Here is a 16,778-nt window from a genome sequence, read left to right on the forward strand (position 1 = left end):
ACTTTTGGTGAATGATGTGACATACAGGGTAATTTTTGTACTGGTTTAATGTTTCCCAAGACGTTCCTCTTTGTTGGGTGTCCCATGTTACAATCAATACACATGTTTTAAATAAATACCCCTCAAAACAGGTATTCTGCAAATTGCAGACTAGCAAATTAATTGTAACTCTTGCTGCAGTTAGTTGGAAGTAATGATTTAGTAGCTCCATTGTAAGGAGAGGAAGAACAGGACAACACAAAGTTTAAGAATGCTATAGTATTATACTTTAACTAAAAATAATTGTGTCTATGGCTATAATATTTCTTTTTTCTTTTCTGTAGTCATGACATGGAGAATAGAAAAACCCTCAGGGGGTTGCAGAAAATGGATGACCACCCCAGAAGAGTGTATGATCAGGGAGAAACTCAAGGCAATGTGTATGCCAGCCTGGAAGCATGAATGGCTGGAAAGAAAAGGCAGGAGAGGCCCTGTGGTAAGTGGCACGGAAGTAAGGGCAATATCTGTGACAACTGTTACAAATAAAAATCCCTTATTAAATGTATTTCTTTTAGAAACCTCTTCATCGTTAATAATTTGTGGACTCTTAATTGTGATCCTCTTGTTCATTTTTTCTAATGAGCTGTTTAACAGAAAATTGTGGCTGACTTTCTGAAGTGCATGCATTTATTAAGCTTTATTTTTTAAAAGGCACATTGCTGTGCTGTTGATTGTGTAGTATAAAATACTGCTGTGGCAACACTGCCTTCTAATGTCAATAGCAAAAGTAGTTCTTGTTCCTTAGATAAAAACTTTTATTTGAGTGCAAAACTGCACTGTAGTGCTTTGTACTCCATTCTTTAAGGTTTCATGACTTCACATTTCCTTAGTTTGAAAATGTTAAAATTTTCTATATGTTTAACATGTGTGGGGTTTTTTTTGCTAGATGAATATACAAACTTCAAGCTTATTAGAAACAGAAAAATCAAATCTGAGTAACAACTTCACATAAGTTTAACTCTGCTAAAATTTGGGTGCCAGAGTTTTCCTATTAGCCTTTTTGAGTAATGCTTTTGTATAAATGGCTCAGAAGTAATTTTAAGAAATTTCAGATCGAACTGAAAACTTATTGAACACAGTTATGATTCTAACACTAGCATATTCAGTATAATGCTGGTTAATTAATAGCAATTAGTTACATATAAGTGTAGTTGCATTGGTCAGTGTGACTCCTGTGTAACACTTGATAGGAATGCTAATTTAAAGCTAAGATCATCTGATATAGTTAACAAGTGTTTGGGGGCAGCTTTTCTAGACAGAAATAAGGCTTTCTGTCATAAGAACATTGAAAATAGTTAAAGTGCACCAAAAAAGCAATACCTTGAATAACACACAGCAATTCTTTCTTGAAAAAAAGTTTTAAATGCATCTTGGTTACTGCATGGCTTGAAATTTTGGTTCCCTGCTCAGCCCACTTCCCTTGAGGTTTCTGAGTTCTTTAATACAAGTTTTGATGCTCTAGATTCGCAGTCACTACCATTTTACATTTAAACTTTTTCAAGCACTAGCAACCAATAATTGTAACTTGTCCATAGGCACATGAATTTGCATTCTGACCTAGGAAAGAAAAAAAGCGTTGCAGTAATCGCTAGGAAAAAAAAAAAAAAAAGCCTGCGAAAAGCCTGTGTTGCTTTTCGTACTTTTCCTTTATCCTGTTCATTTTCACAATCAGATAGCAATATATTTTAAAATAAACAAAGATTTCTGAAAAGTTCAGTTTTGCAAGAAGTATACATTCAATATGATGAATTCTTAAAGTAAAACAAACAGTGCTTGGATCAAGGCTGTAAAGGCAGGTTTTTCCTCTTTTGGGCAGTGCCTAAGTGCTAGGCTACAACCTCCTTATTGTCCTCATCTCCCTGTAGCCTGCTGAAACTGAAATGCATTTCTGGATAGTGGAACAGCTTCAGCTGCATGAGTTAAATGCTTACATTTAAAATAGCACTTGACCTTGTGGATGCAGTCCAAATCATCAGGTAGAAAGGCACCGAGGCTGGATGTTTCTTCCTCCTCATACCATGAGCAGGGAAAGCCCCTTCCATTTTTTGTCTAAATCAGAGACCTCTGCAACTTTATAGGAGAGGTCTGCTCCATTAATCTGAAGTGTTACTTGGAGCTTTCCTACAGCTTTGAGTCAAGCCTCTAAGACATGGAGAAATGTAGAACTAAAACTGACTCTGCTTGCTGTACTTTTAATTCTGTTCCATGGGGCCTTACTCTTCTCATGCATTATGTAGGTCTGTGGGACAGGCAGCTGAAAGTTGTCTTGAAATTTTCCATATCTTAGTGTCAAAATTCAATGTTTATGCAACAAAGCACTGTATTAGAAGTTTATGTGCTCACTCTTGAACATGTGTCTATTCAGGTAGCACAACACTGTACACAGTGATTATTAGCTCAGATACCAGATGCAGTGTAGCTGTTTTACTTGTACTGCAGTCAGAAAAGCTGGCTGTGGTTCTTATAGAGCACAGTACACCTTAATTTTGCTGTATTGCCTCCAGGTTTAAAGTAATTTTACTTTGCAGCAAGCGTTCATATTGTGCTGCAGAAATAGCAAACCTAGTATCTATCAACTGATACCGTATATAACACATGGATCCAAGGTTATAGCTCTTAAATAAGGAGACAATGACTGTAGAAAAAAATTATTTTGGCTCCTACTATCCAAATAGGAGAATTGCTGTCCTCTGAGTTACCATGAATGACAATTGCAGAAGCACTTTGAGAATCAAATCAGTTGCTGTCACGACTCTAACATCAGTGGCACAAATGGACAGGAAAAAAGGTTCTCACTTTTGTGTTGTGTATAGATTAACAAGATAGCCCCTATTAGATGCTAATATTAGAACCTGGGGAATATGAAAACTTTGGATGTCTAAATAACAGCTTAATTAGAATGCTAGTAAAACAAATTTTGGTGAATATGTTCTGCTTTAATGTAAAATGATAATTTTGTAATTCTAACACATGGTTTAATTCCTGCAAGGTGGTGAAACCTATCCCTGGGAAAGGAGATGGATCAGAAATTATTAAACTCTAGAGAGAGCCTCAAACTGAAGGACAAAGCACTGCTTCTTCACTGATACAGAAAGGAAGACATAGTCCTTCTCCTAGTAGCTCTTCATCATCCTCTAGTACAATTAAATCTGAATCACCAGGTGTTAGAAGGGGTATTTCCAGTGCCTGTAAGTTGAAAACTGTGATGTAATTTTTAATTTGGCTATATACTGCAATCTTTTGTTTAGAGAGGCAATTGGTATCTAATCCTTCCTGGGTAGGCAAGATGCTGATATAAAGGGATTATGACAGGGTATCACTTGAGTGAGATATGCAGAGCATATCTCACTTTACACTCCTCTTATGTGTGGAATTTTGTTCTCTGTTCTTAGGTGTGTGTTTTCTTCTTAATTTATTCCTGCTTTCAAATTTTATTTGTAGGAAATAAATGAAGAAATATAGATACTCGGTTGTGAAGACATGTATGTTCTTTTAGATTGACTTGCATGAAGAAGTGCCAGGAGTTTGGGTTTTGCTTTTTGTTGTTGTTGTTGTTTTGTTGTTGTTGTTATTGGTTTGGTTTGTTTTCCTGTAGTTTTGCATGTCAGTTCTCCAGGCAGGTATATTCCCTTGGGGATAGGATTGTTGATTGGACCCCCTGACTCCCAATCCAGGCACACCACCACCATGCCCCCCTCCCCCCCAACTTTCTTCTACCATTGAGTTCTGGTCATGGAAGAAAAATAATCATTTTAAATTCATATAGTCTAAGCAGGTTATAGTTTCTTCAGGTTTTGGGGACTCTCTTATTCTATGTCATTTGGGGAAAAAAAACCCCACATAGTTAAACTTACTATTGTTCTGATGTGCTAGTTTGACTGAAATCGAGTTAATTTTTCTTCATGCAGTTAGAAAGTTAGAATCTTTTCTTTTTAGTAGCTAGCATGGTCTTTTGTTTTGGATTTAGTATAAGAATAATGTGATAGCACCCTGGGATAGAGTTAATGTTTTCTTTTTGTAGCTAGCTGTGTTTCGAAGTTGGTATGAAGAGAATGTAAGAACTTACCAATCTTGGCTGTTGTCAAGGAAACCAAGGACTTCTTCAACTGTCCAGCTGCAAGTGCAAATTGGTATGAGGGGGGCACAGATGGGACAGTACCTAGATTAACATCCAGGTTGATTAATGAAATATTCCCTACCATTAGTGTTATGCTCGGTATAAAGCTGGAAACTGCTTTTCTGGCTAGTTAGTTAAAGTTTTCTAGTTTGTTAGTTCAGTTAGCTCCATTTGGTGTTCCATTGCAATTCAGCCTCTTGCTATTCTGCAGTTAGCCTTTGGACTTTTTGCTCTCTTGTTGGGATCAGATATTTGGGACCAGGGTGCTCTCCTTTCCAGGAATGGCTGTTCAGTGCAGATGGAGTTTGTGAGAAAATTGTATTGAGTATCACTTATTTTATATATTATTATTAGTAGTATATTATTATTATCTTATTAAACTGTTTTTATCTCAACCCATGAGTTTCTCCCTTCCTTTTTGGTTCTCTCCCCTATTTCCCTCAGGGGGTGGGGGGAGTGAGCAAGTGGCTATTGTGGTCCTAATTGCTAACTCAGGTTAAACCACGACACCTGAAAATGCTTATGATGGAACTGCTTATGTAGTTTCAGAGTGGACGAATAACACCACCTCAACAAGCCCCATCTCCAGATGGCTCCTCTCCATACAGCCGTTGTTAGTAACCAAACCAGTTTTACAAAGTGTTCCTGAAAGGATGAATCAGTTTTGTAAACTGTCCCTGAGAGGATGTTCAAGCATATCGTGTTCGAGTATACTCTTATCTTAACAACCTAGCTTTTATCTTAGCCTAAATATGCATAGAGTGAGGACACTGCACATGATCAAAATAGTTCCAAGATGTTGCAATCAATGTTGTAATCAATACTGAGTAACCGTTATGTATCTTAATGAATATATGAATATGTATGTGAATTGACTGTATAAATACTGTGTAACTTAAACTGACCTGCGAAGCCAGCTTTGGGTGCGAACCCTTGGTTTCCCAGCGCTGAAATAAAGCACCACATATAACTACGCCCGTGGTTATGTGTCCTTCAATGCTAACATTTTGGCAACCCAGATGGGACCTCGTGGGCTACTGAGGCGGGTCGCGTCTTGATCCTGCTCTGGCTAGCACCAAGGTATTCTTGGGGAGTGCATCGGACACGACTGACCCTCTGCTGCTCACGACGGACCTCTGACTGGTAAGAAGGTGCTTTATCTGGATTATTGGGTACCCACCTGATCTGGTTCTGGTCTGGTAGCCTGCTGGTCAGGCATCTGGTAGCCTGCCGGTCAGACGCGGCGAAAGCCAGACTCGGTTGGGCAGGGAGCTCCCGGGGTATTGTGTAGGCAGCCGTCCATCAGACAGAGGGAAACCTCTGCAGGCTTGGCATCTGGTCTGGTTATTTGTGCCGCAGGCTCGGCACCTGGTCTGGTTATTTGTGCCCACCTGGTCTGGTTATTTGTGTGCACCTGGTCTGGTTATTTGTGCTGCTCAGCACCTGGTCTGTAGTTCTGGTGATTTAATCTGTATTTACTGTTGAAACTGGTGATTTGATCCTGTTTACTGTTGTTCTGGTAAAGTTACCTGTGTTATCTTTCTGTGTTAGTTATCTGTATCCTTCTGTGTTGATATGTCCAATTCAAACGTATCGCCGTCAAATTGCTTTCTGAAACATTAGAAGGAGGCTGGGTTTGGACAGTTTATGCATAAAAAGAAGTGTAATTGTGACCTGTTTGCATATTTGAACTCGGTATTCGTTTGCGTGTCTGAGCTCAGTATTTTAGTTTGTATGTTTGTATTTGGTACCAAAAGAATTTGTTTGGGGAAATAATTGCAAAATAAGAACCGGTTCCATTACTAAAGTGCCACCTTGCTCCCCCTTCAGATGCATCTGTACACATGAAAGTAAATTGAGTTAGCTGTATTGCAGTTAGTGTTGTTCTGTGGATAGACTGATTTGGATCTAAAATTAATGTCAGGGATTGATGCTTAATATGCTGTTTATTGACATCTGTAAGAAGTTACAAAAGGTAGGAGCTGAGGAATGTAACTATTGTTCAGCTAATTGGAATTACATATAAAGTTTATAATCGCAGGAATTAAATGAAGAGAGAAAAGGGCAAAAGGAGCCTAAACCTGTGCCCGGCAGCTTCTCCTTGATAAATTGCGGAAAAAAAGGTGAAAAGCTGACTGTCTGCTAAAGCGGTGGGGGGGAGCGGCGGCTGCTAGACTGCTAGAGCTAAGGCTGCAGCTCCTCTCCTCCGGGCTCGCCGCCCGCGGGGGATGAAGTGGGGCCAGGATCATCAAACGTAATAGCACCCCTGCGGCAGGCAGTAGGTGTGGGGGGGACCAGTCTATGTAAAAGTTCCATTTTCGCCAGGGGATTTAGTAATCTGGACGCAATCGGCTGGTCCTTATCAGGAAAATCCAGATAAGGTTGCAATAATTAAAATGATAATTAAAACGCAGAATCCTGGCTGAGACGATTTGCAAGTGATTCTTGACGCATTAATGGACTCTACAGAAAAAGATATGATTATACGGGTAGCAAGAGATAAAGTAAGGGAGGATATTCGGAATGGGACAGTGAGCGGTAATGTTGATGAAAATTTTCCAAAAGAAGATCCCCGATGGAATTATAATACAGGAGGTGGGTTATGCCATCTCCGGAGGTATCAGAATTGGTTATTGATTGGCGTTCAAACTGCTATGCCGAAGCAAATGAATTGGTCAAAATTGTATAATGTGATGCAGGAAAAGAATGAGTCTCCCTCGGCCTTTTAGAAAGATTAAAAGAAGCTGCCAAAACCGGGATGTAAAATTTTTTAGTAGACACAGGGGCTACTTAGTCTGTACTGAATTCCTTACAGGGGACGGTAGGTCACAGAGCTACAACAACTGTTGGTGCCACAGGGAAGGAGGAAGTATGGCCATTCCTACAACCCTTGGATTTGTGTTTTGGAGAAAAGGAACTAATCCACAAGTTCTTATATGTTCCAGACTGTCCAGTCTCCCTTTTAGGACGGGATTTATTGACCAAATTGGATGCCGTAATAACATTTGAGAATGGAAACCTGGTAATGAAGATTCCAGAATCTAAGGTAGGACAAATTCTGTTATTAAAAGAAAGCCTGGTAGTCAGTGGAGGAGGCTGTGATTCCTATGGTATGGGAGACTGACATACCTGGGAAATCAAAAACAGCCCAGCCCGTAAAAGTGGAACTGAAGGAAGATGCCAAGGTAGTACAGTTGAGGCAGTACCCACTGAAACTAGAAGCTAGGTTAGGAATAGTACCTCTAATTGAAAAATTCTTGAAATATGGTATTCTAGAGGAATGTGAATCAGAATATAATACTCCAATTTTTCCAGTAAAGAAACCTGATGGTAGCTATCGATTAGTCCAAGATTTGCGGGCTGTAAACCAGATCACTAAGGACATTTATCCGGTAGTTGCAAATCCATATACCTTATTAACATCTGTGAAAGAGAAATATAAATGGTTTACTGTACTTGATTTAAAAGATGCCTTCTTCTGCATACCCCTTGACCATGAAAGCAAAAAGCTATTTGCCTTTGAATGGAAAATCCACACAATGGGAGGAAAACTCAGTTAACCTGGACACACCTTCCACAAGGGTTCAAGAATAGCCCAAACATCTTTGGAAATCAGCTAGCCAAGGAACTCGAGGAATGGACTACAAAAGGTCATATCATGATCCCTCGACAATGGTATTTGTTGCTACAATGCGACTGAGACACGAGAACTCTGCATCCAGGTAACAATTGAAGTATTGAACCAATTGGGAATGAACGGGTACAAAGTATGGAAAAATAAAGCTCAGATTGCATCCGAGACTGTGATCTATTTAGGATGCGAGCTCTCTCAAGGACAGTGAAGGCTAAGCCTGAACAGGATACATGCTATTTGTGCTATTCCAGAACCACAAAACTTACAGGAGTTGAGATCTTTTTTAGGAATGACAGGATGGTGCAGACTCTGGATTATGGGCTATGGGTTGATTGCCAAACCTTTGTATGAAGCACAAGGGAGTACAATGTGCAAGTGGGGAAAGCCACAACGTGAGGCCTTCCAAAAGCTAAAACAGGCTTTGATGCAGGCACCTGCTTTGGGCCTGCCGGACCTGAGCAAAGACTTCCAGTTGTTGGTACACGAACGACAAAGACTTGCCTTGGGAGTATTAACCCAACGACTAGGATCCTGGAAAAGACCTGTTGGCTATTTTTCCAAACAGCTAGATCCGGTACTGAAGAAGGAGATCTGGAACATGATTGTGTGGAAGTCATCGAATATGTGCATGGAGCCCTTTGGAAAGAGCGGGGACTACTCTCCTCACAAGGAACAAACATTAAATACCAGAAGGAAATACTGAACTTGATTAATGCCATTCAGAAACCATCACAAGTTGCTATAATGCACTGTAAAGCTCATCAAAGTGGAACATCGAAAATTATTGGGGGAAATCGGCTTGCTGATCAAACAGCTCGGTCAGTGGCACGGCAAGTGAGAACAATGGTGGGTCTTGTCTCCCAGAAGGTAAGAGTAATTGATTTATTACCTTCATAGCCACCTAAATATTCCATAGAAGATGAAAAACTGGCAAGTCTAGTAAGAGCCAGCAAGAATAATTCTGGGTGGTATGTAACCACCAATGGACAAGTTGTGGTACCAACCACTATTATGAGAGGAATACTTCAGACGGAACACCAGAAGTGTCACTGGGGTGCAGAAGCATTGGTAACTTATCTAAGAAAACAAATTATCTCGGTCCAGATGTTAACAATGGCAAAGTCTATTACAGCTAAGTGTGAAATTTGCTTGAAAAATAATCCTCTAGTAAAAAGAAAAATAGAAATGGGGAAAATTAAGACAGGCATGCAACCTGGGGATTGTTGGCAAATAGATTACGCGGAACTCCCCAGAACTCTGGATATAGATATCTACTTGTTGTGGTGGATACCTTTTCTGGATGGCCAGAAGCCTTCCCTTGTCGCACCAACCAAGCAAAAGAAACTGTGAAATGGTTATTAAATGAAATAATCCCTAGATTTAGGGTACCAATAGGAATATCATCCGATAGGGGGCCCCATTTTGTGGCACAACTGGTAAAGGAGGTTAGCAGATGTTTAGGGATTCAGTGGGATCTGCATACTCCCTGGAGGCCCCAGTCCAGTGGACAGGTAGAGAAAATGAACCAAACTTTAAAAAGACAACTTAGTAAGGTCTGTCGGGAGGTAAAGATTCAATGGCCGCAGGCCTTACCAATAGCATTGTTGCGTATCAGGATAAAACCGAAGAGCGGAATGTCAGTAAGTCCGTACGAAATTCTGTATGGCAAACCCTATGAAGCACCGAACCCAAATCCAGAGGTCCACATAAAGGGTAATCAGGACTTGTACAATTATGTGTTGTCTCTTGGCAGGACACTGAATCAACTCCGATCTGCATTAGTGTGGAGTCGACCACTGGCACTTGAAAATCCAGTACATAATATAGAACCTGGGGACACTGTATATGTGAAAAACTGGAACGAAGAGCCTTTGAGAGAACGTTGGGACGGACCCTACCAAGTACTCTTGACCACGTTTACCGCAGTTAAAGTTGCCGGAGTAGACTCCTGGATACATTACACCCATGTGAAGAAGGTTCCAAGAGCGTGGTCATCACATATCCTAGGTCCTACCATGCTTAAGATTACACCGCAGGATGTCTAATTTTTGTTATCGTATCGTGTTCTTGGTAGCATATATACTTAGATTGCTTGCTCTCGAGGAAGTACCCCTTAAAAGAGGAACACATGTGGTGTCTGAGGAAGAAAGTGCCACTCTACTCTACAAAGTTACTGGGGAACAATTGAGTAGGTCACGGAGAGTTATAGGAGATGGTGAAAATGTAAAGATGCCACAAGTAGTGCAGAGTGTACAGAATCAGGCAGAGAATCTGATGATAGGACTAATTCGAGACTTTGCACTGACCCAAAATGCCAGTAGCATCACTGCTTGCCTTCCCATCCCAAAATGAGCCGAAGACCCAGTACAGTGGGGAATGATATCTACGACCTTACCAGAAATAAACAAAACTGGTAAGATAGTGTGCGAATCTCGCACTAAAATAGAGCAAGTGCCAACTGAACAATGGGTAAAAACAGGACCCAAAACAGTGGAATTTAGAGGAAAGGTAGTTCTCAAAGAAAGTTGGACCAAAAAGACAGTATATGAAAAGGTTGAGCGAGCCTATTGGGAATGCAAGGATCAGGACGATTGAAATATAACTGATTCATGGAGTAACATGTGGACATTAAGTATTGTACAACAATACCAATACAGTGAAGCAATTCCATGGTGCATACAGTGGTCCGATGTAACAGAAGGAATGACAGTACCATGGTGGAATTGCTCACGGGTGATAACTTGTCAAACAGACATTAAAGAGATACCTTTGTCCATTGTCAAAGCAGCAGTGATTACAGGCTGCATTTGTCGGAAACAATTAGACTCACAGGCAGCCTTTAAAATTGGCATTGATAAAGACAAAATTGACTGTAAAGGAGTTATAGGCAGTATGGGACATTTAGTTTGGGCCTTAAGTGATGGGACCTGGACTACACATTTGCCAATGGGAGGACCAATTAGAGAAATTACTTTGGGGTTGCCAACACTATGTCCCATTTGGAAAAGGTCACCTTTGAAAAATAGGCAAGAACTATTACAGGTCAGACATAAACGAGAAATAAACGAGGATGATGTGTGTCATGAACCATCAAGCAGTGTTAAATTTGTCTGGGCACTAGAATCTTTCTTTGCACCAATTGCAGCCTATAGGAATAGAGAAATGATTAATAAATTGATCGGGCAAATGGATTGATTGGCTAGAATAACTAAAAAGGTCTTTGGGATCTCAATATACAATTACAAGCTACGACTAAAATGACCTTGCACAATAGAATGGCACCCGACATAATGTTATTAAAAGAAAATGGCGTCTGTGGATATTTGAATGACAGAATCGATCACTGCTGCATCCATATTCCAGACATAACTTCAGAGGTTGAGAAAGACATTTCCGAGCTGACCCAAACACAAGTGGAGCTGCAAAAGGAAAGACAAGATGCAGAACAGAGCTGGATAGGAGCTCTGTTGAATAAATTCGATTTCAATTTGGGAGGATGGGTACATTCACTACTAGAAAGTGTAGTTGTACTTGCAATTGTGATTGTTCTTCTTTGTTTGTTGTATGTAGGTATTAAGCACATAATTAGTCAAACAAATGCTAGGAATAATCGCATTTTCAGTATCCTGAGTAGGAATTATGCTAATCCTATATTTGATAACCCTCCAGCTTATGAAGAAGCACGACTGGAACTATCACACCTGAAGAGAATTACCAATCAATAATCGAAGAAATTGATTGAGGTGAAAATGCATTGTTGAAGAATAGAAAAGCATTTTCAAAGGGGGGAAATGTTAGTAACCGAACCAGTTTTACAAAGTGTTCCTGAAAGGATGAATCAGTTTTGTAAACTGTCCCTGAGAGGATGTTCAAGCATATTGAGTATACTCTTATCTTAACAACCTAGCTTTTATCTTAGCCTAAATACGCATAAAGTGAGGACACTGCACATGATCAAAATAGTTCCAAGATGTTGCAATCGATGTTGTAATCAATACTGAGTAACCGTTATGTATCTTAATGAATATATGAATATGTATGTGAATTGACTGTATAAATACTGTGTAACTTAAACTGACCTGCGAAGCCAGCTTTGGGTGTGAACCCCTGTTTTCCCAGCGCTGAAATAAAGCACTGCATATAACTACGCCCGTGGTTATGTGTCCTTCAATGCTAACACCGTGAGGAAACAAATCATTGTGTCAACAAAATTATGCGAGCCAGGCTGTACCTGCTGCAGCTGATAGGACCCAACTCTTTTTTAACTGGAGGAGACAGCCCTGATAATAAATACAGAGTGTTTATTTGGCCTCAGGTAGAGAACATTTTTGTGTTGTCTGTAGCTCTTATTAATTTATAGTTAATCTTGGAAAACTGTACAAAACCAAATTAGTTAGTTAGTTAGTTAGTTGCCAATCCTTGCTAAGGTTCTATAAAGTAATATTTAAAAGATGTAATCTGTGCTCATGTAATATAATGATCAGCTTGTATTTTTTTCAAATGTGTACCAAATATTAGTTTTGTCTACGGTTAATCTTCAAAAAAAAAAAAAAAGACTCTGGGAAGTAATTGCTAATGTTCTGTATATTTCTCATTCCTAGAAGTGGCTCTTAATTATATATCTTAAGTATTTTTGGCTAGAATTTGGCCACTTCATTTTCCTAGTTTCTCAATCTGAAATGCTATATTTCCTCTATTCATGGAATATATAAATGACAAGCACATGACACAATTCCTTTAATGGTATGATAATTTCATTAATACCCATAGTGAGGTTCTCTTCAGAGACTTGCATAGTATTTCTGTGATGCATTGTTGGAGAACATTTATGTTTTTGAGTAAACGGAGACATCTCATTTAAGTTTGATTGCCGTCATGTTACGGCCATATGATGATTATATATGCATAAATTCCTTCTAGTATAAAGTGTAACAATAGCTTCAGCTGACTTTAAAAAATAAAAAAGGGGGAAAAATGTCGAGAGAAAACTGGTGTTATAATTGTCTGCTTTTCCATATGTATTACTGAATAAAGATTTGGGGAATCACAATTTCTGTTAGGCAGTGCAAGAAGATACTTATGTCTATATATGAAATATTTTGCATTAGCTACTATTTTTTCTTAAGTATGTGGGTGGTGTACTATGATATGTCTCCGTTATGCACTTAATGATTTATGTAGCTATCAATCCAGTAGAGCCCTAGCATGTACTTTTCTTTGCAGACTTGTAGCTGTGGCCATGGGACGTGCTGTGTTTATCTGCTGTTTGTTATGTTGCGGGTCTTCCAGCTTGAACCCTCAGGCTCAGTGCTCTGGAGGAAGACACTGAAGAACTTTGAGGTAATAGATTTCTAATAGATCTAATGGCAGATCTAAAATACACTCCAGGTAAAAGTCTTTAGGGTATTGTCTTAAAAATGTTGAGAACTTCTGCATTTCAAAGCAACAAGAATATATGTTTTTTATACATATATCTTTAATTTGGGTTCAAGAGCTCTGCAAGTAGGAAAAAAAATCTGCAAATAGAAGACATTACTAAAAGAATTAGTTGAGAGTTGTAGTTTAGCAAGTTATTCAGATCTTAGATTTTCTATTCAAATTTGTTTATGTCTCACTGATTAGCTGAAAGGTAAACAGAACAAAGATCTTCAGAAGTAGCTGTGTATACCTAAAGCTATTATTTTTATTAAGCAAATAGTTTTTTGTTGTAAAGTTTCTTGTGATCTATTTATTAGTAAGACTTCTGAAAATCCTACTACTGCTAACGCATTACTGTGAAGGTGAATAGATCTTTCTTAGCAGTAGTTAAGCTTCAATATTACCTTTTAAATACAAGGTATTCATAGCATATGACTGTTGCTATCTTTTTCTGATGTAAGGTTGAGAGTTTGTTCCAGAAATATCACAGTAGACATAGCTCGAGGATCAAAGCTCCATCTCATAACACCATCCAGAAGTTTGTCTCACACATGTCAAATTCTCATGCATCATCATCATCTAGTACTTCTACATCTAGATCAGAAAACAGGTTAGCATTTTTCTAAAGGCATTATTCTGTAGTTTTTTTCTAATTTCAAGGTTTAGAATCACCTACATTATTTTTGTTAAAAGCTGCTTTCATTTAAAGTCACGTTAAGTCTCTGTATTTGCAAACCATCGAGATTCAAGCATATGTTAGTCACAATCATACCAAGTGAGCATATTTGCTTTATACCTTCCGTTTGAAAAATGTTAAGTAGAGTTTTGAAAATAATTTTTTTGACTATATGAATTTGGGAAACAAACTCCAGAAATGTAAGTGGTCCTCTGCAAGACTGAAGCATATATTAACTTTGGAAACTTGTTTATTTGAGTGCATTTGTTCAAATACAGCACTTGTGCAAATGTTGACAAATGAAGAAACAGGATTTAATTTTTTTTCTCTTGTCCTAACTTTGCAGTACTTTGGAGATATGCTTGTGGTTATGACAATATACTGAAAAAAATCTGGGTAAATATACTATTTGTGTAAACACATATAATAAATGTTTTTAATATATCTATATATATTTGATTAAGCATATAATTTTAAAAACACTTAATGCAAAATGAGTAGTTAAACTATTTTAAGGGAGTTATTAAACTATTATGTTTTTTATAGTTTATACCATATTAAAACATGCCCCATTTATCAATTTTAAGTGCTGTTTGATTCTTTGATAGATTTTTTTTCTGACTTCTATTTGAGAGCTTTTGCTTGTTCTTTTCCTTTATTTTGAAAATATGTTGGTTAACTTTTTAAACAAGTAATATGTGCATGTATTAATTAGTGGACTGAGTGAACTGGACATCTTATAGAAAGATGTAGAGTATATTATGTATTTAACTGGTCAGTTTATTTGGCAAGCCAGTTCCATTATTTATATACCTTGTGTAGGAAGATTTTTTTTTTCATAAGAAAGGCTTTATCAGGCTGTGAACTCTACTACATTAGTTCGCATTTTTGACAGGATGAAAGATTTTTTCAGTTCTTTGACAGTACACCTGATGATTAGTTCCCAGCATTACTGATTCAATTAGAAAAGTTTTCATTCTGTGTGAGTCTAATCTTGCATGATATAAGTATTGGAGAACACTGAGCATCAGATTTGAGATAAAAGTTTACTCAGTTCTGATAATTACTGTGACCTGCTGTTACATTTGGTTTACTAATAATTCTTAAAAAATAATTTTTAAATTAATACCTGTGTTTCTATACATGTCGTGAAACTGTAAGCTTATTTTTGTGGATTTTTTCAAGGACAAAGAAAATTAGTTTGAACCATTTGTAAGAAACTAAAAGTTAATATATATGTATAGAAACAATGTATATAAAAATTATTTTTTAAAATAAAAAATTATTTTTAAAAATATACTATTGCTGAACAAATATAGGGTTCCTGCAAACTTTTAGACATGCACCAACTATAACTTAAATTTTTACTATGAATAGTAAGAGCTCGCACATTTGAACAGTCTTACAGAAGATTAAATCTCTTTTTCATTACATTTTGTTTAAGTTTAGAATATTTTTCTGGTGAAATCTCTGGTTGTATCAATTTTAAAATTAAAGTGGGGGTAAATAAAATGGAAGCAACGTGTCAAACGGAAAATGGTGGGTTTTTTTAAATTAACATGTGATATGTAGATATGTTAGTGTTCATATGACTCTATTACATCTGTTTCTCTGTGGCAGAAAATTCTCGAGTGGCTGTTATCTTGTTAATTTCTTCAGTTTTACATATGTTTATCAAATAGTATTTACAGTTTTCTGTAACAGGTTAAAGACTGTCTTGTGACTTAATACTCTGAGTGTGGGGAAAATGTATGTAGCTTTCAAAATCTAAAAATTTTTTAGTTCTTCAAAACCAAAAGATAAATAAAAAAGCAAAGATTGGTTTGTTTAAAGAAGCCTTGTGGGGGGTGGAATAACTGCCCAAGGCTGGGCCTTTCAATCTTTAATCGGTATCTGACCTAGTTTGAAAAGATGTCATGCATTTTCATTTCAAAAGTGTTGTCTGTACTCAGTGCTTCTAAAAATTTGGTTGCTCACTTATTCAAACCAAGGTTTAGGAGAATGATTCATGAATGGCATATAGTTATTCAGAAGTGACTGTTCCAAACTGGAAGTTAATATTTTTCACTGTTAAAGCCTGTTCTCAATTCTGATATGCCACTTCTACAATCAGAAATATTTATTTTTATAGTATGAATGATGAAGATGAACAGATGTGCCCCATTTGCTTGTTAGGCATGCTGGATGAAGAGAGCCTAATTGTGTGAAGATGGCTGCAGGAACAAATTACACCACCATTGCATGTCAATATGTATGTTGTCATCTTTGTCTTGTTAAGTTTTGGTGACACTTAATACGCAAAAGTATTATAATTTAGTGTGTGTTAGTTGTAGGGTTTTTTTGTTTGTTTTAAAAGTTAAACAGAACCCTGCTCTTAAGTGATGACTGTAGCTCTTTGAGAGTTTGGTATGATTCGGGTGCTATTGATATGCATTATTTATCAGTTATCAAATTACAACTTGATTTGTGAATGGCTTGAGAAAAAGTTAACTGCAGGGCTAGAGGTTTGAGACTCTTACCTGAGTGAGAAGATCATGTCCAATTAGAGCAAGGTTAGGAACAGACTTTTACCCCTCTCTGACTTGAAAGTAATTTACTAGGATTATATAGTGAATTATGGAGTATGTTTTTAAATACTGCATTAAATAAAGTATATAAATAGCTTAACAAATAAAATTCCATTTTCATGTTTTAATACTTTTGAAAAAGTATTGCTTATGTTTGAGGCACAAAAAACCTGCATTTTAATTTATAACTTCTAATATTAATTGTAGTACGAAGATGAAGTGTTTCTGCGTGCAAAAATGTTTAAATGCACATATTTATCAGGCTTCTGCACGTGGTTCAGTTGAGAAGTATTTATCCTGAAACTGACATTTTTTCAATAAAATTTA

At 37.5% G+C, this 16,778-nt stretch overlaps 1 pseudogene across 1 annotated transcript in view; it reads left to right on the forward strand.

Annotated features, from left to right (window-relative positions):
- Positions 1-330: 330 nt before the first annotated feature.
- LOC308051388 (mitogen-activated protein kinase kinase kinase 1-like) overlaps positions 331-16,778 on the forward strand; it is a 43,138-nt pseudogene continuing 26,690 nt past the window's right edge. Inside the window, exons 1-7 of the transcript in view lie at positions 331-475; positions 3,029-3,227; positions 4,700-4,766; positions 11,972-12,105; positions 13,014-13,130; positions 13,670-13,818; positions 16,016-16,135. The product of the transcript in view is annotated as a mitogen-activated protein kinase kinase kinase 1-like (transcript). The remainder of the gene's footprint in view (positions 476-3,028; positions 3,228-4,699; positions 4,767-11,971; positions 12,106-13,013; positions 13,131-13,669; positions 13,819-16,015; positions 16,136-16,778) is intronic.

The sequence above is a fragment of the Nesoenas mayeri genome (genome assembly GCF_963082525.1).
Source record: "Nesoenas mayeri genome assembly, chromosome: W".
Lineage (NCBI taxonomy): Eukaryota > Metazoa > Chordata > Aves > Columbiformes > Columbidae > Nesoenas > Nesoenas mayeri.